Below are 25743 nucleotides of genomic sequence, written 5' to 3' on the forward strand. Positions count from 1 at the left end.
TATGAATGCATAGCAGGTCTGATTTGTTATAGTTAACATGAAAACCAGAAACCTTTCTGTAAGCATCAAGAATTTTCATTACTGCCAGGAGACTTGTTCCAGGGCGAGACAGCATCAAGGCTACATCATCTCCAAACATGTTCACCAGATGACTCTGTCCATTAATTTGTATTCCAGACACCTCAGGGTCTCCCCTAAGTGCTAGAGCCAAGGGTTCCATGGCCAGGGCAAAAAGCAGGGGCGACAATGGGCAGCCCTGCTTCGCACCCTGGCCCATCAATATAGGCTCAGACTGTATACCATTTATCAAAATATTTGTGGTACAATCCTGCTATAAGGTAGTCAGCAGTGGACTGGGGTTTGGAATGGGGCTCCCATGCCAAAACCTCGCAAGGTTTCAAAAAGAAAATTCCATTCAAGACGGTCAAATGCCTTTATTGCATCCAATGTAAGGATGGCTGTCGGTGCCGGTTGGTTTGATCCCCAGTATATTGCACTGAGGATCCTCCTAATTGGGGTAGTTATTGACTTTTGCCTAATAAAACCTGTCTGATCCGAATGTATATAATTTGGTACAATCATCGCTAACCTGTGTGTAATAATGTTTGTAAGTAATTTTAAATCAACATTTATTAATGAGATAGGCCTCATTTACTAATGAGATAGGACTCAACCAACTCCAAGTCTTTATTTGGTTTTGGTAGCACTACAATGTGTGTACTTTTCCAAGTTCCAGGCATCAGGCCATGATCCTTTGTATCTGTAAATAATTTCAGCAAGAATGGGACCTCAAGTTCAGAAAAGGTTTTATAAAAATAGCCAGTAAACTCATCTTGTCCAGGGAGGGGAGACGTACTCATTGTAGCCCACCTACTCTGGTGAGTCTCCTGGACCAGAATCAAGTCCAATCTCCCTTTTCTTAATTCCTTCCAAACCCGTCTCCTTTTTATGGGTGACCCCAGTCCATTAACATTCCATGTGATTATTTTTAAATTATCCATACTTGCTCCAGGATGATTAGTACGTCATAGGAGCGCATGGAAAACATTATATCTAAAAGGCAATTGTTGGCAACTTGCAATAGTTTAACAGCTGGATGGAGAACAAACCCCAAACTTCCCCTCCCCCCTTTCCCCTCCCACCTACAACAAGAAAATATCCTCCTACTGTTGGAACCATTGTGGTATCCACAGAGTAGTAAATTCTACTCTTTCCATAGTGTTAACAATAGGGTATGACCAAAATCACCGCTCCCCCCCCCCCAGAACATTCTATGATAGTAAAGTTACAAAGCATGTCATAAAAACTAAGGCAAAACTATCTCACAAAGAGCAGAAGCCATCTTGTGGGATTCTCTGTCCATTTTTCTTCTGCATTGGGTTTTTACCCCTTTAATTTTCTTCACTGTCTTCCCCCCTTGTTGTTGCCATCCAAAGGGGTCTTTCTCTGTCTCTTCATCGGCGCTTTCCTCCACTCCTTCTGTTGTCATGTCTTCAATCTGTACATTGAGCTGTTTCAATAATTTTTTAGCTTCTACATGTGAGGCTGCTACCTTGGTTATTCCATTATGAGTGATGATCAGCTTAAAGGGGAATCCCCATTTGTATTTTATCCCTGCATTGCGAAGTAATGTGGTGTATGCTTTGAATTCACAACGTCGCTGCAAGATCCCATGAGAAAGGTCTTGGAAGATAGCTATAATAGAGTCCTCATGTTCTATTTTTTCCAGTTTTCTGAAACGTTGCATTAAATCATTTTTCACCAAGAACGTGTTAAAGCGGACAATCACATCTCTGGGGGGTTCCCGTTTTTTAGGTTTTGGTCTCAGGGCTCTGTGTATGCGTTCTATATTTTCTGCGCTGATTTTGCAGTCAGGAAATAATTCTTGAATCCACATGAGGAAGGCCACTTTTAGATCTGAGTCTCCAAAATTTTCAGGTAGGCCCCTGGCCCTCAAGTTAAGTCTCCTTTCCCAATCTTGAGAGTCTTCCAGTTGGATTCTAAGGTCTGCTTGCACGCGTTTCAGAGTCCAAATATATGTTTTATTTTTCAAGCTTATTCCATTGCTGTGTTAGCTGTAGTTTTAACATCATTCACAGTCTCAGTTAATTTAGCAATGTCTTCCCTCAGTGGGAGGAGTGCTTTTGCCCAGTCTTGGGCTAATTCCTTCCTGATTAGGGCTACTAGGCCTTGTGCATTTTCAAGGCCTATCAGTTTCCCTGCTTCTGCTTTGTCATTTTTGGAAGCCTTGGCAACCATTTTTGGGCCTGCTAGTGCTTGTGCTAGTGCTTGGCCTGTGCCTGAGGGAGATTCTTTCGAAGGTAGTGAAATCCACGAATCTAAGGTCCCTTTTAGCAATCCAGGCTTCCTAAAGCTCATCACCTAACAGGGGGAATTATTTTTTAAATGCTTACTCATCATTGTCTCAGTTTGTGCTGGTTATTGTTCTCAGGAAGACGCTCAGCGGCAATTTAAGTCATAGCTGCACTAAAATCCTGCATACGTATGTGACAGTGATTATTTTCCTAGCGGGCAGGAATTGCCTTTTCCCTAAGGAAAGACCAAACTAATATTGCAGATATTAATATTGCACATCTTGAAGTCACTAGATACATGAAAACTTACATTACACTTATACCGAAAACTGAGTCTGAGAAGACACAACTTCAGAATTACCGCCCCATATCTCTGCTTAATGTGGATTACAAAATTTTTGCAGATATTTTGGCGAAAAGATTAAAAAAAGTACTAGTGGAAGAGATACATAAAGACCAAGCAGGCTTTCTCCCGGGCAGACATTTGTCTGACAATACGAGAAATATAATTAATATCTTAGAAAAACTACAAGTTAATATTAATACTAAAGCAGTTTTGATATTTGTAGACGCGGAGAAAGCCTTTGACAACATTTCTTGGAGTTTTATGAAGAAGAACTTGCAGGGGATGGGGGTTGGTCAAGGTTTCGGAAATGGTATAGGTGCAATATATTCAGAACAAAAGGCCAAATTAATTGTCAATAATGTGGTGGCGGAGGAGTTTACGATTGAGAAAGGGACACAACAAGGTTGCCCAATTTCCCCATTGCTTTTTATTTCGGTCCTGGAGGTTCTCCTAAATATGATTAGAAGGGACCAATTGGTTAAAGGTATACAAGTCAGAGCCAAACAGTACAAATTGAAAGCATTTGCAGATGACTTGGTATTGACATTACAGGAGCCTGAATCTAGTACTAAAAGAGTACTGGAACTGATTCAAGAATTTGGTCAGGTTGCAGGATTTAAGTTGAATAAGTTAAAAACTAAGGTTTTAGAGAAAAATCTAACAGCGATTGAGAAAGAGAGGTTTCAGAAGGAGACAGGTTTAACATTGGTGAAGAAAGTAAAATACCTGGGGGTTAATATGACTGCTAAGAATGTGAATTTATTTAAAGATAATTATGAAAAATGCTGGACAGAAGTGAAAAAAGATTTAGAAATATGGTCAAACCTGAAGCTTTCTTTGCTAGGCCGTATTGCTGCTATAAAAATGAATGTATTGCCAAGAATGTTGTTTTTGTTCCAATCATTGCAAATTTTGGATAAAATGGACTGTTTCAAGAAGTGGCAGAAAGATATTTCCAGATTTGTCTGGCAGGGCAAGAAGCCCAGAATAAAATTTAAAATACTAACCGATGCAAAAGGTGGATTTGCCCTGCCAGACCTCAAAACTTATTATGAATCAGCTGCATTTTGCTGGCTGAAAGAATGGCTGCTTCTTGAAAACACAGACATTTTGGATTTAGAAGGTTTCAATAATGTATTTGGGTGGCATGCATGTTTGTGGTATGATAAGGTCAAAGCACATAAAGCGTTTAAAAACCATATTGTCAGGAAAGCATTGTTTAATGTTTGGATAAGATATAAGGACCTACTGGAAAATAAAACCCCAAGGTGGTTGTCACCGATGGAAGCGAAGGCTCAGAAAAAACTCAATATGGAGGCCAAATGGCCGAAATATTGGGAAATTTTGGAACAAGAGGGAGATAAATTAAAATTGCAGAGCTTTGAAAAACTAAAAAACAAAGTGCGAGATTGGCTTCATTATTATCAAATAATGGAGGCATACAATTTGGACAAGAAAATTGGTTTCCAGGTGGAAAAATCAAAATTGGAAACAGAACTGTTAGATCCCAAAACTAAGATTCTGTCAAGAATTTATAAATTACTGTTGAAATGGAATACTCAGGATGAAACGGTGAAATCTGCTATGATTAAATGGGCACAAGATGTTGGACATAACATTATGTTGGCTGACTGGGAACAGTTATGGACCACAGGTATGAAGTTCATGGCATGTAATGCCTTAAGAGAGAATATTATGAAAATGATATACAGGTGGTACATGACACCAGTCAAGCTTGCAAAAATCTATCATTTGCCCGATAATAAATGTTGGAAATGTAAAGAGACTGAAGGTACATTCTTTCACCTTTGGTGGACGTGCCCAAAGATTAAGGCTTTCTGGAAGATGATCTATAATGAAATGAAAAAGGTATTTAAATATACCTTTCTGAAGAAACCAGAGGCCTTTCTCCTGGGCATGGTTGGCCAATTGGTGCCAAAGAAGGATAGAACTTTTTTTATGTATGGAACAACAGCAGCAAGAATACTTATAGCGAAGTATTGGAAGACACAAGATCTACCCACCCGGGAAGAATGGCAGATGAAAGTGATGGACTATATGGAACTGGCGGAAATGACTGGCAGAATCCGAGACTAGGGAGAAGAGTCGGTAGAAGAAGATTGGAAGAAATTTAAAGACTATCTACAGAAACATTGTAAAATTAAGGAATGTTAAAAGGATGTTGGAATGAAGTAATGTGGTTTTTGCAGTAATCTTATATAGGGTTAAGGAAGAATGGATTGTTAACAGGTCAGGATGTAAAGTTACAATATATTAAGATAAATTAATAAGATAAATACAAGAATGGAAAGGACTTGCTGAAACAATCAATTGATCTAGAATACAAAAAAGGGAGGTGTGAGGAGGTCAAGGAAATAAGTAAATGAAAGATAAGTTATGGAAAGATGGATTTCTTTTTAACTGTTTTTACTTTTTCTGTATTTTGTATTTTTTGTTTTTTGTTTTTTCTTACTTTTGTAATTTTTTTGAAACTTTAATAAATATTATTAAAAAAAGAAAAGAAAACTTACTCCTTTTGGAAATGAAGCATTGTCCAGACCCATAAGACATTCAAAAACTTTACTTACAGAACTTTCTTCATATCATATCAGAACAGGAACACCAAATGATACATCCAAACAGTTCCATAACATATGACATAGGCTCAGCATCTTGCAAAATATTAAACAATTCCAACAGTCCTAGAAGCAAAGGTCTGTCTCTCCCAACTGCCTGCATTCCAACCTCCACTGGCCTTAGGGAATGCAGATCCTGAAGAGTCGTTTACATCCTTCCTCTCACAGTCTGAGAACAAAGATGTCCAGCAACCACCCTTCCGAAACTTTAACATCTACACCGGAGCGACTTGAGAACAATAAGTTTTCAACTCAGATCAGCTCAGAGAGCACTTCTTTAGCTTTAAGCTTTTTGCCTTTTCTACATTTAGGCATTTCCCATTTCAATGTGAATTGAATAATTATACTTAACAACTAAAAGGCTAAGCAATGGGTTGTCACTTGAACCTTTTATTTCTTTAAATTGGCTAGATCTCTTTTCCTAGATGTCAGTCTTTGCTATGCCTTTGTAAAATAGTGAAATCACTGAAAGGTAGGAGTGGTCTAGGACAACAGGGCCCGTAATTCTGCTTTTTATATAGCGTTCTGCAATAGCTAGAGAATTTTTAAAAAATGAAAGCTGAGGTTCCATTTGCCTCTTGGCTCAGCAGTAGTTTCCAGTAACTCTTTCAAAGGCCACCCCATTTTACAGTAATCTGATCTGGATGTCAATGCCTGAATCACTGCAGCTAGGTAAGTCAAGGTGGTAAAAGGACCCCTGGCATGTACCCGGTAGGTCCCGATTTGTGGTTGAAAGTGTAGAGAGACTCACAAATCTGTTTTTCATGGTGCAAAATTTGAGCTACTTTTTTTGGGGGGGGTATTTTTTTTAGTAAAACTACCAGTACAGTTATTATCTAGAATGCATAACACTTGTACAGAGTATACATAATTGTGATCTCAGTCCAACTATCTGAATCCTGCAAAGTAGTTACTGGTTTTATTTTTACACTTTCTGGCTATTTCCTTTACAAGATCAGTCATGCCCCCCTCACTTAAAAAAAAACAACCCACCAGCACCCTTCCTTGAAATGGCAAGTATACTACAGAGACATAATGTTTAAGATTCAATGCACATGTTTCTCTCTCTCTCGTCAGAACGTGCTGTTCTTTATTTCACACTGGGAAAAACAAAAAAGCATAGCAACATAACCTGCTATGAACTTCAATCTTTCACTTGCTGTGTTTGTTACCTTTTTGGTGGCAGGTTACCTGACTCCATTGCCCAGCCTTGCTCTGTATTTTGTGTGCAGCCATTCAGTTTTATGATATGGCAACAGTGCTAAATCCTGTGTTTTTAAATGAGTCATTGCGGGAAAATTGTATAATCTTATCAAAATGGCCTAAGAGCTGCTTAATGCTATTCTGGTCAGTGTGCTGTCATTCTACTGGCACTTTCTGTTGCTTGCTCTACTTTGTGGAGCCCTGTGTCACACACATTGTCTCCAGGCTGTCAGACTTTTAGTATAAATCCCTGTCTGGGTTGTATAATAAACCTACAAAATGCTGTTGTTGAAGCTTCCTGCTCTTCATTTGGATAGTTTCATTGATTTTGCTTGAGTTACGCACTTTTGCTTAGAAGTGTTGTCCTTCTTGTCTGAATATAGATGTGGAAAAGGTTATTCTGAGATCATCAGTATTCTGAGAATTCAGCAGAAATTATCTTGTCTAAAACATCTACAGCCTTGGGTCCTCAAAGCAGAGGAATCCCACTGACATAAGAACATGCATTTTCAGATGGCTACTGATAGTCTCTAGGACAGTTTTATCTGGCTGGCCCCAAGGACTTGCAATATTTTAATCAAGATGTGATAGACAGGATGTGATAGACAGACCGAGAAGAGGTAGGCAAGGAGGATGAATAGAATAGTGCAATAAACCCAACAAACCCAACCCTGAAGCCATATGTCTGTTGTGGGCAGAGGTGCCAAGAGGATTTGGTCAAGCAGGCGAGACACTTGCACAAGCCTCTCCTTGCTTGGATCTTCATCAAGGAAGAATTGAGTCCTGTCAGGGAAAAAGGCAGAGTTGATATAGTTGATATAACCATCTATCTATTGATATTTCTCTATATCTACTTAGTACTAAAGAAATTCAAGGAATCTAAAAAATTCAAGGTATCTAAAGAAATTCAAGAGATCTAATGGTAAAGAACATGAGAAAAGAACAAGAATGGTGACCTTGCAGACTGCCAGGTGCCCAAGAGGCATGATCATTTTGCCAAGAATAAGGACTTCCGGTCAGCGCCAGCGCTTAATGGCGGATTTCTCCCGGAGCTCCCGGGAGAGATCTGCTTCGTGGGTTCGGGTCCGGCAGCCACGGCGGAGCGGGGACCCTCAAAAATCACAGGCGCGTAGCCTGTGAACTGGAGACTCGGCGGGCACCTTTGCGCCCCCCCGACGTTGTGAAGGAGCCTTTTTAAAGGCTACGGAACAGCGGAGGGTGTGTGGAGCGGTGCTGAGAGTCGCTTTCACCCAGCCTGTGAAGTGAAGCCGCGTCGCCATTAGCGGAGAGCGCTGATTTCTTCCGGTGAATTTGGACTAATAAGAACAACTTTCCGTGAGTAGGATTGAACTTTAAAATTTAATTGGACGTTAAAATTAAGGAAATTAGGCACCGAGACGGACAAGCACTAAAAAGGAAGTCTGCTTTCCGTTCTGTAGCAAGATCAAAGCAAAAGGCATTCAAGCTGTAACTTTTGAAAGGAGAGTTGTGGGAATTAAGAAATCCACCATCAAAGCAAAGAGCTCCCTCCCCGAAGGCAGGGGGGGGGAGAAGATTTTACAGTATTTTCCTGCCTGTTTAAAAAAGAAATTGAACTGTTTACTGCTGCTCTTAAACCTGGGGATCGGACTGCCGGAGAAAAGGAACCGGCTAAGGACTGTTGTTACAAGAAGGTAAAAAAGTAACTGAAATATTGACTTTGGTTACTCTCAACTTAGAAATACTTTACTTTGTTGCACTGCAAAGCTATACGCAGGATACTATTGATCTGGATCTTTTAAAAAATATTTGAAAGGGACTTGGAGGGCTTTTGTTTGCTCTTGGAAAGTGTGGGACCGATTTGAAGGCAAAGAATTTGTTTTGCGCCCTCTTGAGGACTTGGGAATAGTTTCAGCAACAAGTGGAATTTAAAACTTGAGAACTTTTGTTTGACAGCTTAAGAGTGTGGGAATGACCTTGAGTGAAAGATTTTGTTATGGCAGATGGTAAAGAGAAAGAGGACTCACAAGAAACAACTCTGAGATCTGGCAGACAATACAAAGTTGATCTTTCTATGCAAAGAAGGGCTTCTGTATCAGGAGCCTCTGGAACTGCAGCTGTCCCAAAGGCAAAAGTGAAAACAATGTCTTCAGAAGAAGCATTTGCTAAGGTATTGGGGAAAATAAATGATTCTCTGGAGGAACTAAAAAAGCAAGGTGCAGAAACTAAAGTACAAGTTGCTGAAACAAACAAGAAAATTGAAGAAATCTCTGGGAAAATTGATTTAAATACAAAAAGTATAACTGACCTTGGGAACAAAGTGAACTCTAATGCAGAAGCAATTGGGAAACTACTGGAGGATTCATCTACAACACGAAAGATAGCTGAGGAAGCTAAAGAAATTGCAACGGCTGCTGAGGAAAAGTTTCCACCGGTGTACAGGAAACTAGATGAGCATGAGTTGGCACTTTCTATGCAGGATATGCAACGGAAGGAGAGGAACTTAAGGATCAGACTTGTGCCGGAAAAGGAAGGAGATAACTTGGTGGACTATTTGACAAAAGAATTCTCTGACTTCTGGAAGCAGGAGCTGGACAAGGAAGAATTTAAGATAGAGAGTGCATTTAGACTGGGAACAAGGCAGAGGAAGAACAGACCCAGAGATTGCTTAATAACTTTGAGATCAAAGGAGGAGAGAGATAAAATACTGAACCTGCACTACCAAACAACCCTTCAAATTGAAGATTTTCACATTGAGATTTTTAAAGATATTCCCAAAAGTATTTTAGATGCAAGAGGTTTTTACAAAGACTTGGTGATACTGCTGAAAAGGAACTACATACCATTCAGGTGGGAGTTTCCTCAAGGCTTGTCTTTTAAATACAAGGGGAAGAAAAGAAGAATAAAGTCAGTGAGTGATAAAGACAAGTTTTTAGGAGAACACGAAGAAGACCTACAGAAAGAGGCGTTTCCAGGACAAGGGCATCCTTCAAGCAAGGGACCACTAGACACGGATACGGAATCACCGACAAAAGAGGAACAACAATTGGGAGCTGTAGGAGGAAAGAGTAAATAGCCCCATCATGGCTCTGCAACTTTTAACCTGGAATTGTAACGGACTAAATATCCCCAGAAAAAGAAAAAATATATTTCATGCTTTAAGGAAAGATCAATTGGACTTGATTTGTTTACAAGAGACCCACGTGACAAGAGCACATAGAAAATTACTGATAAATAAAAGATTGGGACAAGAATTTATATCTTCAGACAGAGTAAAAAAGAGAGGAGTGGTGATCTATGCAAAGGAAAGTCTGCAACCGAAACAAATCTTTAAAGATGATCAAGGAAGATATTTGGCAATTGAAATTCAATCTCAAGGAGAAAAGTTTTTGATAGTGGGAATCTATGCACCAAATGAGGGGAAAGCTGAATTCTTTAAGAAGTTGCATGAGACTTTGATGGACTACATGGATTATAACTTAATTGTGATGGGAGACATGAATGGAGTAGTTTCAACAAATATGGACAAAGCACAAAGACAGGTAGTTACAAAAGACGGAAGACTGCCAAAAACTTTCTTTGAAATGACTGACAATATGGACTTGATTGACATTTGGAGAATAAAACACCCATTAGAAAGAGAGGGAACCTTCTTTTCTGAAGCCAAAATGACATGGACACGGATTGACCAAATTTGGGTGACTAGCAGTATGGCGTCGAACATAAAGAAAGTGGAAATCTGCCCAAAAACCTTCTCCGACCATAACGCAGTAAAGATGGTGATGAAGCAAACAACAACTGGTTCCTTCAGATGGAGAATGAATGACACCTTACTTGGAGATGAGGAGATCGGTAAGAGGGCCCAAAAAATTTTGAAAGATTATTTTGAAATCAACTTGAGGACTAAAGTAGAAAAAAGAATAGTATGGGACGCAAGTAAAGCCGTGATGAGAGGATTTTTGATACAACAAAATACATTAAAGAAAAGAAGGCAAAATGAGAGGAAAGAGAAAATTTTGGAAAAGATAAAAGAAGGGGAAAGGAAACTAAGATCGAAGCCAAAATCGCAAGAGATTTTAAGAGAAATCAAATTATATCAAACACAATTTATGGAATTGATGAATCAAGAAATAGAATGGAAAATTAAACAAATGAGACAAAAGACTTTTGAATCTGCAGATAAATGTGGCAAGTTATTGGCTTGGCAAATAAAGAAGAGACAAAAACTCAACACGGTAACAAACTTAGAAGTGGATGGAAAGAACATATGTAATCCAGTGGAGATTAGAAACTGTTTTCAGAGCTACTTTAGACAATTGTACACACAAGGGCCCCAGAAAGAAACGGATATACAACAATTCCTCGAGAAAAATGGGCTGAAAAAGATCTCTCGGGAAAGTAAGACAATTTTGAATCAGGAGATATCAGCACAAGAAATAGAAGGTGCCATCCAAAGTATGACGCTGGGCAAATCTCCCGGACCGGATGGACTGACTTCCAAATATTACAAAGTTTTGAAGGAAGGGTTAATACAACCCTTGAAGGAAGTCTGCAACGAGATTATGGAGGGGAGAAGGGCACCCGACACGTGGAGAGAGGCCTACATTACACTTATACCAAAGACAGAGACTGAAAAGACCCAACTTAAGAACTACCGACCCATCTCGTTACTAAACGTGGATTACAAAATCTTTGCTGATATTTTAGCAAAGAGACTGAAAAGAGTATTGATGGAGGAGATTCACGGGGACCAAGCGGGCTTTCTCCCGAAAAGACATTTGTCGGACAACGTAAGGAATATAATTGACATTTTGGAGAAGTTGGAAGTGAATATAAACACTAAGGCAGTTTTGATATTTGTGGACGCCGAGAAAGCCTTTGACAACATATCTTGGAGTTTTATGCTGAAGAACCTCCGGGGGATGGGGGTAGGCCAAGGGTTTGAAAATGGTATAGGTGCAATATACTCTGAACAGAAAGCAAAATTAATTGTAAATGATGTGGTTACAGAAGAGTTCAAGATTGAAAAAGGGACACGTCAAGGGTGCCCTATCTCCCCACTACTTTTTATATCGGTCCTGGAGGTTTTGCTTAATATGATTAGGAAGGACCAGTTGGTCAAAGGGGTTCAGGTCGGAGCTAAACAATACAAATTGAGAGCATTTGCAGATGACCTGGTACTTACATTACAAGAGCCAGAAGCTAGCACGAAAAGAGTTTTGGAAATAATTCAAGAGTTTGGTCAAGTGGCAGGATTTAAATTGAATAAGTTAAAGACTAAGGTATTGGAGAAAAATCTAACACAGTTTGAAAAAGAAAGGTTTCAGAATGAGACAGGGTTGACCGTGGTTAAAAAAGTGAAATATTTGGGAATAAATATGACAGCTAAGAATGTGAACTTATTTAAAGATAATTATGAAAAAACTTGGACAGAAGTGAAAAAAGATTTGGAGATTTGGTCAAACTTGAAGCTTTCCTTGTTAGGTCGTATTGCAGTTATAAAAATGAATGTATTGCCAAGAATGTTGTTTTTGTTCCAAGCATTACAAATAATGGATAAGACGGATTGTTTCAAGAAGTGGCAAAAAGACATATCCAAGTTTGTCTGGCAGGGCAAGAAGCCCAGAATTAAATTTAAGATACTAACGGATTCAAAGGAAAGAGGGGGGTTTGCCCTGCCAGACTTTAAACTGTACTATGAAGCGGCAGCTTTCTGCTGGCTAAGAGATTGGCTACTTCTTGAAAATACAGATATTTTGGATTTGGAAGGTTTTAATAATATTTTTGGGTGGCATGCATATTTGTGGTATGACAAGGTTAAAGCACATAAAGGTTTTAAAAACCATATTGTCAGAAAAGCACTATTAAATGTCTGGATTAGATATAAAGATTTGCTGGAAAGTAAAACTCCAAGGTGGTTGTCGCCAATGGAAGCTAAAGCAGTTAAAAAGTTAAATATGGAGTCTAAATGGCCAAGATACTGGGAAATTTTGGAAAAGGAAGGGGACAGACTGAGACTGCAGAGTTTTGAGAAATTAAAAGGGAAGGTGAGGGATTGGTTGCACTATCATCAAATAAATGAAGTGTTCAAAATGGACAGTAAAATTGGCTTCCAGGTGGAAAAATCAAAATTGGAGACTGAACTGTTAGAATCCAGCACTAGAAACTTGTCAAAAATGTATAACTTGCTGCTGAAATGGAATACACAAGATGAAACGGTTAAATCAAGTATGATTAAATGGGCTCAGGACATTGGTCATAACATCTTGTTTGCTGATTGGGAAAAGTTGTGGACCACCGGGATGAAATTTACGGCATGTAATGCCTTAAGAGAAAACATTATGAAAATGATCTATAGGTGGTACATAACCCCAGTCAAGCTTGCAAAGATTTACCATTTGCCTGATAATAAATGTTGGAAATGTAAGGAAAAGGAAGGTTCATTCTTTCACCTCTGGTGGACGTGCCCGAAGATTAAGGCATTCTGGGAAATGATCTATAATGAACTGGAAAAGGTATTTAAATATACCTTCCCTAAGAAACCAGAGGCCTTTCTCTTGGGTATTGTCGGCCAAGGGGTGTTAAAGAAGGATATAACCTTTTTTATGTATGCTACAACAGCAGCAAGAATACTCATTGCAAAGTACTGGAAGACACAAGATCTACCCACTCTGGAAGAATGGCAGATGAAGGTGATTGACTACATGGGCCTGGCAGAGATGACGAGCAGAATCCGAAACCAGGGAAGAGAAGCAGCGGAAGAAGAATGGAAAAAATTTAAGGACTATTTAAAGAAATATTACAATATTAATGAAAGTTAGAATGATGTTGGATTAGAAAGTAAACGGTTACTATTAGTAACGGTTAAGACAAGGAGAATAAGGAGGATTAAATTAGAATAAAATAAGGGAAGATTTGCTGATTAATTGATTAGAATCTGGAATACAGAAAAAGGGAGGCATGAGGAAGTCGGGGAAGTAAGGTAAAAGAAATTAAGAAATGAAATTGTACTTGTTTTTTGTTTGTGTTTTTGTTTGTTTATGTATTTGTTGTGTTTATTGTATTGTTATGTTATGTTTTTGTGGTTATAAAAAATTCCTTAATAAAAATATTATTAAAAAAAAACAAAAAAAAGAAAAAAAACATTTTGCCAAGAATAAATAAATATCTGAGTGGAAGACAAGAAAGAGGAAACAGCAAAATGCCACCTGGTTCCTACACTCTAAAATATTTAAATTTTAATTAAGGAAAAAACCCTTCTCCAATAAGCCAAATAATTATGGCAGGCATAAATAAGTTGGCATCAGAGGAAATGTATTTCTAAGGCCCTGCATTTTCTGGTAGTAATAAAAAAGAAAGAGAAAAATGAAGGTGGCTGAAAGCAAAGAATCATTGTGGTTCGAGGACCCGACCCCCGCAATGTGAAATGAATACACAAGGACACATGATATAAGGTTAATGGGCAAGGAAAGGCCACAACTTTATTGATTACAGCAGTGAAAAGGTATTGGCTTAGGCATTGGATCTCTAAAACAAGTGGGTTTATTCACCAGTAGGTGGAGCCTGTTGATGCTAATCCAACTATAGGCTCACCCCTGATGTCACCGAGGGTTGTGCCATGGCCTCCCGCCAAGCAGGCATCGGACAGAATACACAACCGCCAGATTCCTTTAGCGGAATACCCAAAAATTGAAGGCATAGGTGATGGCCACACCTAGACCTTCGACACACCACAACACATTATTCCAATGCCTAACCGCCACCCGAGCCGAAAGGCTCGCCACCAATACCCTCAGAGCTGTAACCAATCCCTGATGCTGCTGATGATGCTAGTTAACCAAATGTTGGTCTGAAAGATGAACCCCATCATTCCGGTACAAGGCTTGGTCGCCAATCCGGATACGGTCATGAGAGATGACTCGGCCATACAAAAAGTGCACCCAACGGGCTATTGCACGATTCAAGAGTTTCCTGGATTTTTCAATGGCCATACAGTTCTGCACACCGTGCCACACAACTCTCTTCAGGAAGGAGGACCAGAACACCGTTATTCCGGGACACAAGGCAGCAATCTCATCCAAATCTCTTTTTATGTGCCACGACAAGTCCACACTTCTTCTGCTAACAAGGTCATTTTCCCCTAATTGAAGGATAAGGATGTCAGGAGGGCCAAACGTGGCAACTCTCCCTCTCAGCAATGGCATAAGCAATGCCTCGTCTCGAAAACCAGGAAACTCGCACTCAGCAATGGCATAAGCAATGCCTCGTCTCGAAAACCAGGAAACTCGCACTCCAGGTGGCAATCCAAGGTTAGGGGTGAGGCCACAGCTAACTGACCGTACGTGGGCCGAATGGACTATACCATGGCCACAAATCCAGACACTTCTGAGAACGGCTGAGAATAAAGGAAAGTAAAAAATTACGGATAAGTAGAGGTAAAGGAGCAGAGCGCATTCTAACGAGTGTAACCTTTATAAGCGGCGGATTTCCACCGGCCCATTTCCTTAATCTTATCCGCTGGCAGGCCCGAGCGTGCAGCTGTTGTGGCGGCGCCAATCCTGAATGAGTGTGCCGCATAATCCTGGGAAGATAAACCACAGGCATCAATAGCTTTGCGGAGTGCCCTTGTGAATTGGTGTCTCAACAAAGGTGACCCATCCTCGTGAACCAGGAGCGGGCCAGAACCGGGCGGTCTGAGGTAAAGGTACCATCTAGTGTCCTTTACCGGGCATGGGCCCTGCTGCGCCGACGCTGTAAGCTTAATTAGAACACCCATACCGGCCTGATCAGTTTTGGACTGACGTATCCGCACCGTCAAGCTAGATTCGGACCACTGCACGTCCTCCCTAAGGAGGTCGCGTGTTGAACCTCCTGCGCTAACTTCAACCACAGCTTCACCAACTCCCAGAGCGCCAAAAAGGCGATAGCGTACGCCGCGGAAAAGAGGCGGGCTTCAAACCTGGTCCAGCAAATTGACCTGAGCTTTATGCGTATCTGAGATAGCAACCCATAAGAAATTGGCTTACGGCCCTCGGCCCTGGGGGGTTGTAGCCTGCCCCAACCTTCAATAGCTCTGCGGATCAGGAAGTCACTACATGGATCGGAGGAAAATGTGGCTTTAGCAAAGAAGCTGATGGCGGCTACGTGTATCTTTAAGGTTTTGGGAGCACGTCCCAAATCGTCAAGATGGGAAAGGTACTGCAGAACATCATCAGTGGTGGGTGGCACATTATGCGAAAGCCCAGATATCCCAGACCTGAAACCCAGGAAATCGCACCAGGCCTTCTTGTAAGACCTGAGAGTGGAGGGTGTGACAGACGCTAATACTCCCTGTATCACTTTGCGTCTCCAACGTTCCACAGGTGCTCCGGAAAGGGTTCGGGCAACAGTTGTGCTCCAGATGCTAGCGACCGGAAGTGAGATATCTGAAAGCGAGACAAGGCATCGGCTATATCATTATTGGTCCCTGGTATGAATTTGGCTGAAAAAATTATGTTGTACTCAAGGCACCGGAGAACGAACGCCCGCAGAATGGAGGAGACCCTTGCAGACCGAGATGACTGCCTGGCCAGTATGTTCACCACTGCCAGGTTGTCGGTCCTGAAGCACACACGGCGATTTCGAAACTCCTCCGTCCACTACTATTGGAAAAAACTCGAGAAAGGTGAGATCCCACGTGATGGCCTGGCCCTGCCACCCCGTTGGCCATCGTTGCGCGCACCATCGTCCCCTGAAGTACAAGCCAAAGCCCAGGGACCCTGCAACATCTGATTGGACCTGGAAATCTGAGGACAAATTTAGAACATCCTGCCATAGGGATACCCCATTGTAGTGTTCCAAAAATGTCATCCACACCTTCAGGTCTGCCTTAACCGACTTGGAAAGTCGGACCCTGTGGTATGGGTGTCTGAGACCAACTGACAGCCTGCCCGATCGAAAAATTTGATCGAAGAATGCGGAGAGGAGGGAGCTGGATCAGGGAAAATGCTAGACCCGGAGGGTCCCTATCATCTGTTCCCTGCTGTGGGGGCTTCTCTGGAACTGGAACCCCGCCTCCCCGAAAGGGCTGCTTCCCTTTGTAACACGCTACGGCTGGGAGTACCCCTGCACACCTCTCACATTCGTGCAGATACTTACAAGACTGCCTTTGGCATGACCCCTTATTGAATTCCCAACATACCTTGCGCTTTGGCTCCCTTCTCAGGTCCGGCTTCCCCGTGCAATAAGAATCTAATGGCTTCTTCTCAACATACGGGACGACTGCCACAGACCAGGTGCCATTTTCAATTTGATCCCAGCATGCTAGAGGGATCCTGGAAGCCTTCCTTCGGACTTTTATCATAGCTAATGGTGGCGGCCACCCCAGAAAGCGCACAGGCTGTTCTGACTCTTCATCATGTCGCCCATTTTCAACTTGCTCTTCTTACACACGTGCTTCTTCTTGGTGCGTCTTTTGCCTGACGGTTTGTCCCCCCTCAACTGTCTGAAGCTCCCCCTCCAGCTGCTGGGCTGCTTATTCTGCAAAGAACCGGAAGAACTGGACGCAACAGGGTTATTGACACAGGCTGGCGGGCTCCGCACAGGCGACCCAATGCAGTTCTGAGGGCCAGAGGCCTAGTTTGCACTGCCGCAGTTACTGCCCGAGAGCTTGGGCCTGCGCCTGAGAACTGAAAATCGTTGAAGAGGGTGACAGAGGTGCCTGGGAGGTCATCAACCTGGGTGAGAGGTGGGCTCTCCAGAACCACCTGGCAATCTAGTATCATATCAGGGGTAGCAGCGGAGGGCATGGGGTTAGGGATTGCTCAAAAAAATGCTGCTCATAATCATCAATGAACGATCTAAAGGCATTTAGGTAGTGTGAAATAGGTTTGGGGTTATTATCCCGTCCATGTGGCACCCATGCAGCCTGAGGTGTGAGCTGATTCTGCCGCAGAGCACTTCCTCTTAGGTGCCATGGATAACTCGCTAAAGCTACTGCCACAAACACGTGCTACTGTTTACAAGCGGTTGTACAGGCACATGTTATAGATTCTGAAACGAATGTACTAATTAACGATTGATTTACTTATAATAAATAACGATTTTTTCCAAGTATTTGGTTAAATGTTCAATTGTTTATCCAATTAGTATGTGCGTGTGTGTGTTATTTATTACTATATATATATATATATATATATATATATATATATTGCTTCCTACTTCATATTATAATATCTCATTCAATATGCAGGGGTCCCATACAGGGATCAAACCAGCAACCTTGGCATTATCAGCACTATGCTCTAACCAGTTGAGCTATCCAGGCTCTCTAGAATTGTTTGGGACCCCGAGGGTCATTCAGTCCAACCCCTTGCAATGCAGGAATATGCAGTTGTTCCATACAGGGATCAAACCTGCAACCTTGGCATTATCAGCCCAATGCTCTAACCAGTTGAGCATTATCAGCCCCATGCTCTAACCAGTTGAGCTATCCAGGCTCTCTAGAATTGTGTGGGACCCCATGGGTCATTTAGTCCAACCCCTTGCAATGCAGGAATATGCAATTGTTCCATACAGGGATCGAACCTGCAACCTTGGCATTATTGTCACCACGATCTAAGCAACTGAGGGTTCCGAAATATATGTAAATTATTTATTATTAATTTTATTTTTATTATTATTAATTTTATTTGTCTATTTATATATTTATCTTTAGATTTATTTAATTAATTAATCAATTTAATCTTGGTATGTGATGCCATTCCACTTATTCTCTTTATTTTTTTATTATATATTATTATTATTAATATTCTTTATTTTATTTTATTATTTATTCATTTATATTATTATTATTATTCTATTATTATTTATCTATTATTTATTTATTTATTTATTTATTTATTGTTATTATTATTATTTATTATTAGTGTTATTATTAAAATCTAAACCAGTATTATTTGTTCAATCAATTACCACTGTAAGTAGAATTAATTGCTGATACTATCAATTGTCTACTGTAACTGACGATGATATGAAATAATTATTCCTCACTTGACTGTTCCGTTTGTATATGTCTATAAATTTATTTATTTGCCACCAAACTAATGGGTCAGGTGGATAGACACAGCTAAATATTTAAACCTGCCTCCTGAGGAGCAACTCACAAGCATGTAGTGATGAAACAATAGGAACAGCAGAGCAACGCAGCCCCCCCCCCCACTGCAATCAAATGGAATCAAAGAAAATCGCTCTCAGGGAAATGTCCTTTACTAACACTTTGCAAAACAAAAGGTAATGCTGGAGGCCCAGCAGAAGGAAAATGCTGCCAAAGACAATGTTTCCTTGAGTTGATTATTAACGCTTGGCTATATAAATTCTTAACTTCAGCTGAATTAACTACACTGTGCAAATTCCATGCAATAGTATGCTCAGAACGTATTTCCTTATTAATTTATGTATCTGTTAGTCAATATACAATTCAGGCAGATGCGCACAATCAATTATATAGAGCTGCTTCCTCAGGTAAAACTCCTAGTGATTTAGAGGGATGGTACAATAGAACAATCAGAGAACAACAGACACAGGAACTGCTATCAAATGAAAATGTAGGAAAATACACTTAAGGAAATGGTCCTTCTACCAGCATTTCAGCAGAACAGTGAGCCTTTTAAATAAATAAATAAATTCTCATTCAATCCTCTGCAAAGCAGGAATATGCACGGGGTCCCATACAGAATAAGCTATACGTCACTTAAATGCACCACTTGTATTTATTTATATTTATTAAATCACAACCCAGCAAGAGTTCAAGCAGCAGCGCTCAGCTAGTTGTTAGCACCTGGCTCCAAGGTACAAACCCATACACAAAGAAACCCCAACTACAGTCAGACAGAATTGGAAGATAATTGCCTACAATTAAATGTTGCCCCTTTTAAATGATAGGCAAATCTAGGCGCAAAGCAACACCAAGTAATCAAACAGAATTGAAAATAACAGCTTACTAGGAAATGCCCAGAAGCTGCAGCCAAATTAAGAGAAAAGGAAATCAACAAGATTCCAGGCCCACACCAGTGGCCCTCTGAAAAGGAGGGGTGAGGTTGCTCTTAAGGGGAATATCTCACTACTGGGAAAACTTCTACCAAACAAAGGAAACTTTGCCAAACAAAGAAAAGTAAATCTTTGCCCACAAGGTCAGCTCCATAAGGGTGCTTAAACAGACAAAAGACTGCAAATGGTCAAACTGTTGGTTAGTTAAACTGACAATGCAACTAGAGCTGCTGAACTGCCAGGTGCTTAAAGACAATGCCTAACAAACTGCCAGTCACTCAGAGAGCAATCAATTCAGTTGAAAAACCTGTCTGGTAACTGTGATGACTCAGGCAAGAAGCAAAGGGAACTCTGCAAGGGTGGGGGGTGCTGGGAGGGAGGAGGGGTGGAGGGAGGAGAAGGAAAGCCTGGGGGGAGTTGGGGGGAGGAGGGGGTAAAATGAACACTCAGGGCAAGGAAAAGTTTAGAAGAAAAGGAAAATAGCTGTCCTTTACAGTGAGCCAAAATGAAGTGGAAATATAAACCGTGGGTTAGCCTGGACTTTTCAGTAAGGGTCTATAAGCCACAACCTTTTGCTTGTTTGTTTGTTTGTTTGTTTGTTTGTTTGTTTAAAAGCAGTTTTCTTTTGCCTGTACTGGCAAGTGAAACCAATGACAAGAACCAGGCAGAGGTACACCTTCAAAGGTTCTAAACGTATAAATGTACAATGCTGAGGAATGGTTCCCTGATCAGAAACCCTGAATTGTCCGCCCCAAGCCCTGCCTTATTTCTTCCCCCAAATGCCAAGCAAAGAGGGGTGTGTGGCTTAGATAAAGTAAGAGGGGTGAGGTTTAAGTGGTACCAATGGAAGGGATGGCAGGGTAAATCAAACCGACACTAAAAGAGTAATAAATCAACAAACGGCAGGCACAAACACACGCTGCCAACACACACACACACGACTTAAAATTAGAGAGGAACAGGCAAGGGCAAGGGAGGGGGAATACGTACAAGCACCCTGGCCAACAAATTAAAATGTAAGGCAAACCCACTCAGTCACCCAGACCAGCCAGGCAATCGGACGGGCAAGGGCAATAGAGGGGAAAACCATACAGGCACCCTGGCCAAAATTAAAATAAAACGCACAGCCACCAAGGCAGAGGCCAGGGAAGGAAAGTGAGGAGACAAGGGAGATAGAAAGACGGCACTCACACTCAGACCTCGCTGGTGGTGGAGAGACCATGTGCTGGGCAAAGGAAAAAGCTGCAGCTTAAGAACCAGACAGCCTCCACACACACAAACACCCCCCGACTCCAAACCTCATGGCTGAGCTCTTCCCTGCGATGACTTTCCCTGCGATGACTTGCGACAAGACGACGGTGAAGAATGAGGCCGGGGAGAGGCTGGCGCTGCAGCAAAAGGCTGCTGAGCACGCCCCCTCGGAGGCACCTGGTTGGGTGCCTGCCAAGGGGCGTGGGCGCCAGCCAGGAGAGGTGGAGGCAGGGGGCTAATGCCCCCTGCTAGGGGCGGTGCTCGGGCTCCCGCCCACAACCACTCCCCTCTCTTCCAGGGAGGAGAGTCTTTATGAGACTATTGCCTCCCCGGGGTTGTCAAAATCCCAACCTGTAAAAAGAAACATTTTTAGCATTTCCTAAAACCTCCAATGCCAAATTAAATTTGGGGGGAGGGTGTGGGGGGAGGGTGTGGTTAATGGTGTCAACACATAAACTCATAAACTGCTGCTAAGAAGAACCACTGATAGCATTCCTTTATTAAGAGGATTAAGTAAGTGTTTACAATAAATGAGATCTATTATTAATTTCTGTTTTCAGTGTGTAGCCTGTTTAGCCCAATAACTTCACGGGGAAAGTCAACATGCCGAACTGGGAAGGAGGCAGAGTGGCAGAGAGCAGACCTTGTAAATCAACAGGCTCAGGTTAAGGAAGCAATCCTTTAGGGCTGGGACTGGGGAGGGGAGGTGGGCTAGATCCTAAACCCATTCCTAAGCCCAGCCAGCAGCAGCCCTGCTGTTGAATGGAGTTTGGATTTGGTGCAACTTTATTCTGATTTACTTTACACTAACTTCAAATCAGTGGCGTAGCGTGGGTTGTCAGCACCCAGGGCAAGGCAAGTAATTTGTGCCCCCTAACCCGTGGATTTGCGCACCCTAACCCTAACCCCCAGATGTTGTGCCTGGTGCGGCCGGCCCCCCCTGTACCCCCCACGCTACGCCACTGCTTCAAATATTTGAGAAGTTAGCAGCAAACCCTCCAACATTCCTCAGATGAAAATGGGGACATTTCTCACTCCCTGCCTCCAACTAACCCTCCTTTACCCCCCATTTTTTGTTGTCCGTCCCCCACCACAAAACATTTCCTCCACCACTACATCATTGGGACACCCCTTAATCCAGATTTTACTTAATTTTATTCTAGATTTACAAAAAGAAAAGCACACACCAGTAAATAAATTTTAGAAAGGGGCAAGATTAGACACAGTCTGACAAAGCACTTTTTAAATAATAAAAAAACCAATTTTCCTTGCCCTCTGCTCCACTTCCCATTTCTTTTCACCCAGAGCAGCCGTGCCCTCTGCCTGCCCCTCAAGGCCAGCCTGGCACATGGGGCTGGGCCTCGGCCACAGCAGCCCCTTGTCCAACTCCAGCAGCCACAGAGAAGCCACAGGATGCTCTCCTCGCAGCTGCTGTCACTCAGGACAAGTCACAGCTCATCCCACTCCCTGAGCTCAGCAGCAGCACTGGCGGGGGAAAGAGGAACTTTCTGGCTTTCATAATTCTGGGACTGTCCCTGGAAAATTGGGGTACTTGGAGGAAATTTGTTGAAATACTACTAAACTTGTGCTTCCGGTTTTCATACTTCTACAACATTTCCCCACTTCTGATCTTAGACGCCTTTCCATTCTGTTACCATTTCAGGTGTGAACAGAAGATCAAGCATGTAACCATGAGCTAACTTTCATCTTGTGTTTGCCCAGCTTATCGAACCACCAAAGCTTCTCACAGGACAGAGTTACCATGTTTTAGCAAGAGGCATTATTTTGAACCTCACTGAACTTCTTTTCAGAAATTCAATAATTCTCCAGGAGTGATAATAACTCTTGAAAATCAAACTAATTTGTAAATGCAATTTGTAAATAAAAGCCAAACTAATTTGTAAATGCAAAATATTTTTGGACTTTTGCACATGTAGGAGATTGATTATTAGTTCATGAAGGCTCTAAGGGACCGTACACATTTTTGTTTGTCCTGTTATTTCAAGTTTTGGGCCTAAGAGGGTTTGGGGGGGGGGGTTGTCCCACTGCTTTCTCTCAGGGAAATCCATTGTTTACTGCTTAATCAGAATAAACATAAATCCGCAGAAAACCTGATTGACATTTGTTCTGATTCAGCGGTTAACAAGTTTTTACGGGGAAAGTGTTGGAACAAAAAAAGCCCTTCTCAGGCATGTGACTTGAAATCATGGGGCAACCAGACATATGTGTGGGCCCCAAGTCTCCTTGCATGCCTGTCTCACAGTTATTGAATTCAGCCAATTTTAGACAGAAATTTCAAACAGCTAATGCAGAAAAAAAATAATTGCTGGAACATTGCTGAGATAAGACTTGAGAACGTGGCCAGGGTCTCTACCAGTGTGACATGTGACGCTGCACTGCCCCCACACTGTGGCGGGAGTCTAGGCGGCCTGTCCGCAACCCAGCCCCACCCGGAAGTGAAGCCGATTTTCTGGGTGTAAGTTTTGGGAGCACTTGCAGTTGACTGTTAACATGACTTTAACCTTGTATTATAATTCCAGAAGATCTGTGTTTCCTTCCCATGATATCCTGTATCGTGGGTAACGAACTGAATGTAGTCAGATCCTTACTCTTCAAGTGCCGAAACTTAGAGCTACAGTATATTCAGAAGTACAAATGAACATTTCTTGCCTTCTAGTCTCCAATGTAATTAGCACCACTGATTATTTTCATGAGGGACTCTCTGTTCTTGTCAAAATCTTTACCATAACAACTTCTGAATTATAATACAGCTGTAACTGCCTGTACTACCGTGTTCAGTGGAGGAAGAAATGCAGAAGGAACATCTCAAAAATGAAATTAATTAAACTGGCTAATGTTCTCAAAGTTCTCTGAAGATGAAAAGCTCTACAGTAGTTTCAAATTATGATAATTAAATCACCAAAACGCTGTACTTGAGATTTTACTCAGTGAACCTCACAATAACTGTATAAGATGGGTCAGTAACTGATGAGGAAGCTAAACATGAGAATAAGGCTTATTTAGGACTCCTTAGAATAATAGCCGTTATGCATGCAGGCACTGTAAGCGGAAGCCAGGCTGCATGCATGACTTTGAATGAATTTATTAATACGGTCACAGACCAGCGTCAACACACACAATATCACAGATCATTAAAAGTATCAGAAATACAAGGGACAATATGAATATAACAAGGATTTAAATATAAAAATTAAAATTAATTGTTAGCGTGCCCCCTGTAATTAACATTTAGGGGTTTGGTCATTATGGGATACCACTTGCTTCCTGCGATTGATTGCAGATGCACAGAATTTAGCTACATTTAATGTAGTCTTGGGATTCTTGTCCTCTAGCAGTAGTTTTAAACTATGGTATTCCGATTCTTTCCTGGACTTTTGCAAAACAGGTGTAATAAAAGTCAAACGTATATCCTCATAAAGACGACAACGTAATAGTACATGTGAAGCAGTTTCAACTTCCAACGAACCACAAGGACAGACCCGTGCTGTGTATGGTTTACCCTCAAATCTGCCCTGAAGTAAGGCAGAAGTGAGAACGTTAAATCTGGTGAGGGTAAAAGACCGTCTGTATTTGGGTACCTGAAGACCTGACAGATAGCTGGAGAGAAACCTCTCCCATGGTCCCTTATTGCTGGATGTTTGATCATTTCGCTCATGTGGCATTGTAATTCTACGTCCCAGATACGCTGGCGAATTGTAGTCCTAGCTTTCTTGAAGCCTGTCGCTATCAGGGTCTGCTGTGGGATCCCCAAGCCTTTAAGCTTTTCCAGCAGTGTAGCTTTCCATCTGGATTGGTAGGTATCTAATAAGGTTAAAGGAGCCAGCCCAACCGGGAAGAAAATAAGCTTTAGCCAATAATGGATCTTCAATATCCATATCCGAGCACTGATAGGAATTTGCCCAGCCTCCAAACGGACCGCTATGTTGGATACGCAAGAGGGGATCCCCAGCAGGCAGCGGAAAAACTTAGTTTGGAATGCCTCTAAGAGAGTAAGGTTTTTAAAGCTGCAGATCTGGGATCCATATAACAATTGTGATAGTATTTTGGCAGCAAAGACCTGGGAGGCTGCCAGTATGTGTTGGCCCCCTTTCCCATAAAAGAATCTTATTAACGCTTTGGTAGATCTTTCTGCATTTGCAATAGTATTATTAATCTGAAAGTGCCAGGAGCCCCTTTCCTGGAAGGTTACACCCAGGTATTTAAAGGTTGCTACCTGTTCTATTGAGCGATTGTCTATTCTCCATTTGTGCCTCCTCCTTTTTTTAGAGAACACCATGACTTTGGATTTGTTGTAGTTAATTGTTAGTTGTTCGATGCTGCAGTATTTGGTAAAAGATCTCAAAAGTTTTCTTAATCCAACACAAGAAAAAGAAATTAAAACTGTGTCATCCGCATATAAAAGGACCGGGAGGGGCGTACCAGCCAATTTGGGGGGATGGGCATTTTCTTTCTCCATATTTCCTACTAGCGAGTTGATATAGAAGTTAAATAAAGTAGGCGCAAGGACACACCCTTGCCTAACCCCCTGATGGATTTGGATTTCCTTGGATAGGTGGCCCTGTCGGTCACACCTTACCCGGATCCGTGTATTTTCATATAGACTGTGGATGAGATACAGTAGGCGTTTGTTTATATTTGCGGCGCTTAGCTTTCCCCAAAGCCTGTCCCTCGGTATTAAATCAAAAGCAGATTTGAAATCTATAAAGGCCACGTATAGGGAACCTCCTTTTCTTGATGTATATTTCTCCGCAAGATGTTGGAGAACAAGGCCCTGGTCTAAGGTTGACCGATTTGCCCTAAAACCCGCCTGTGCTTCTGAAAGAATGTGGTTTTGTTCCAACCAGTCCACTAATTTATCGCATAGGTGGGCAGCATACAATTTGCTAATGATACTTAGGAGGCTAATTGGCCTGTAATTAGCCGGATCTGATCGGCTCCCTTTCTGGAATAAAGGGATGATGATTGC

At 41.7% G+C, this 25743-nt stretch overlaps 1 long non-coding RNA gene across 1 annotated transcript; it reads left to right on the top strand.

The window, feature by feature from the left end:
• Positions 1 to 1524: 1524 nt before the first annotated feature.
• LOC128412011 (uncharacterized) lies at positions 1525 to 23845 on the top strand. Its single transcript, XR_008330014.1, has 3 exons — positions 1525 to 1938; positions 21317 to 21420; positions 22420 to 23845. It is a non-coding gene; the product is annotated as an uncharacterized LOC128412011 (long non-coding RNA).
• Positions 23846 to 25743: the final 1898 nt, after the last annotated feature.

This window comes from Podarcis raffonei, chromosome 4 (genome assembly GCF_027172205.1).
Source record: "Podarcis raffonei isolate rPodRaf1 chromosome 4, rPodRaf1.pri, whole genome shotgun sequence".
Classification (NCBI taxonomy): domain Eukaryota; kingdom Metazoa; phylum Chordata; class Lepidosauria; order Squamata; family Lacertidae; genus Podarcis; species Podarcis raffonei.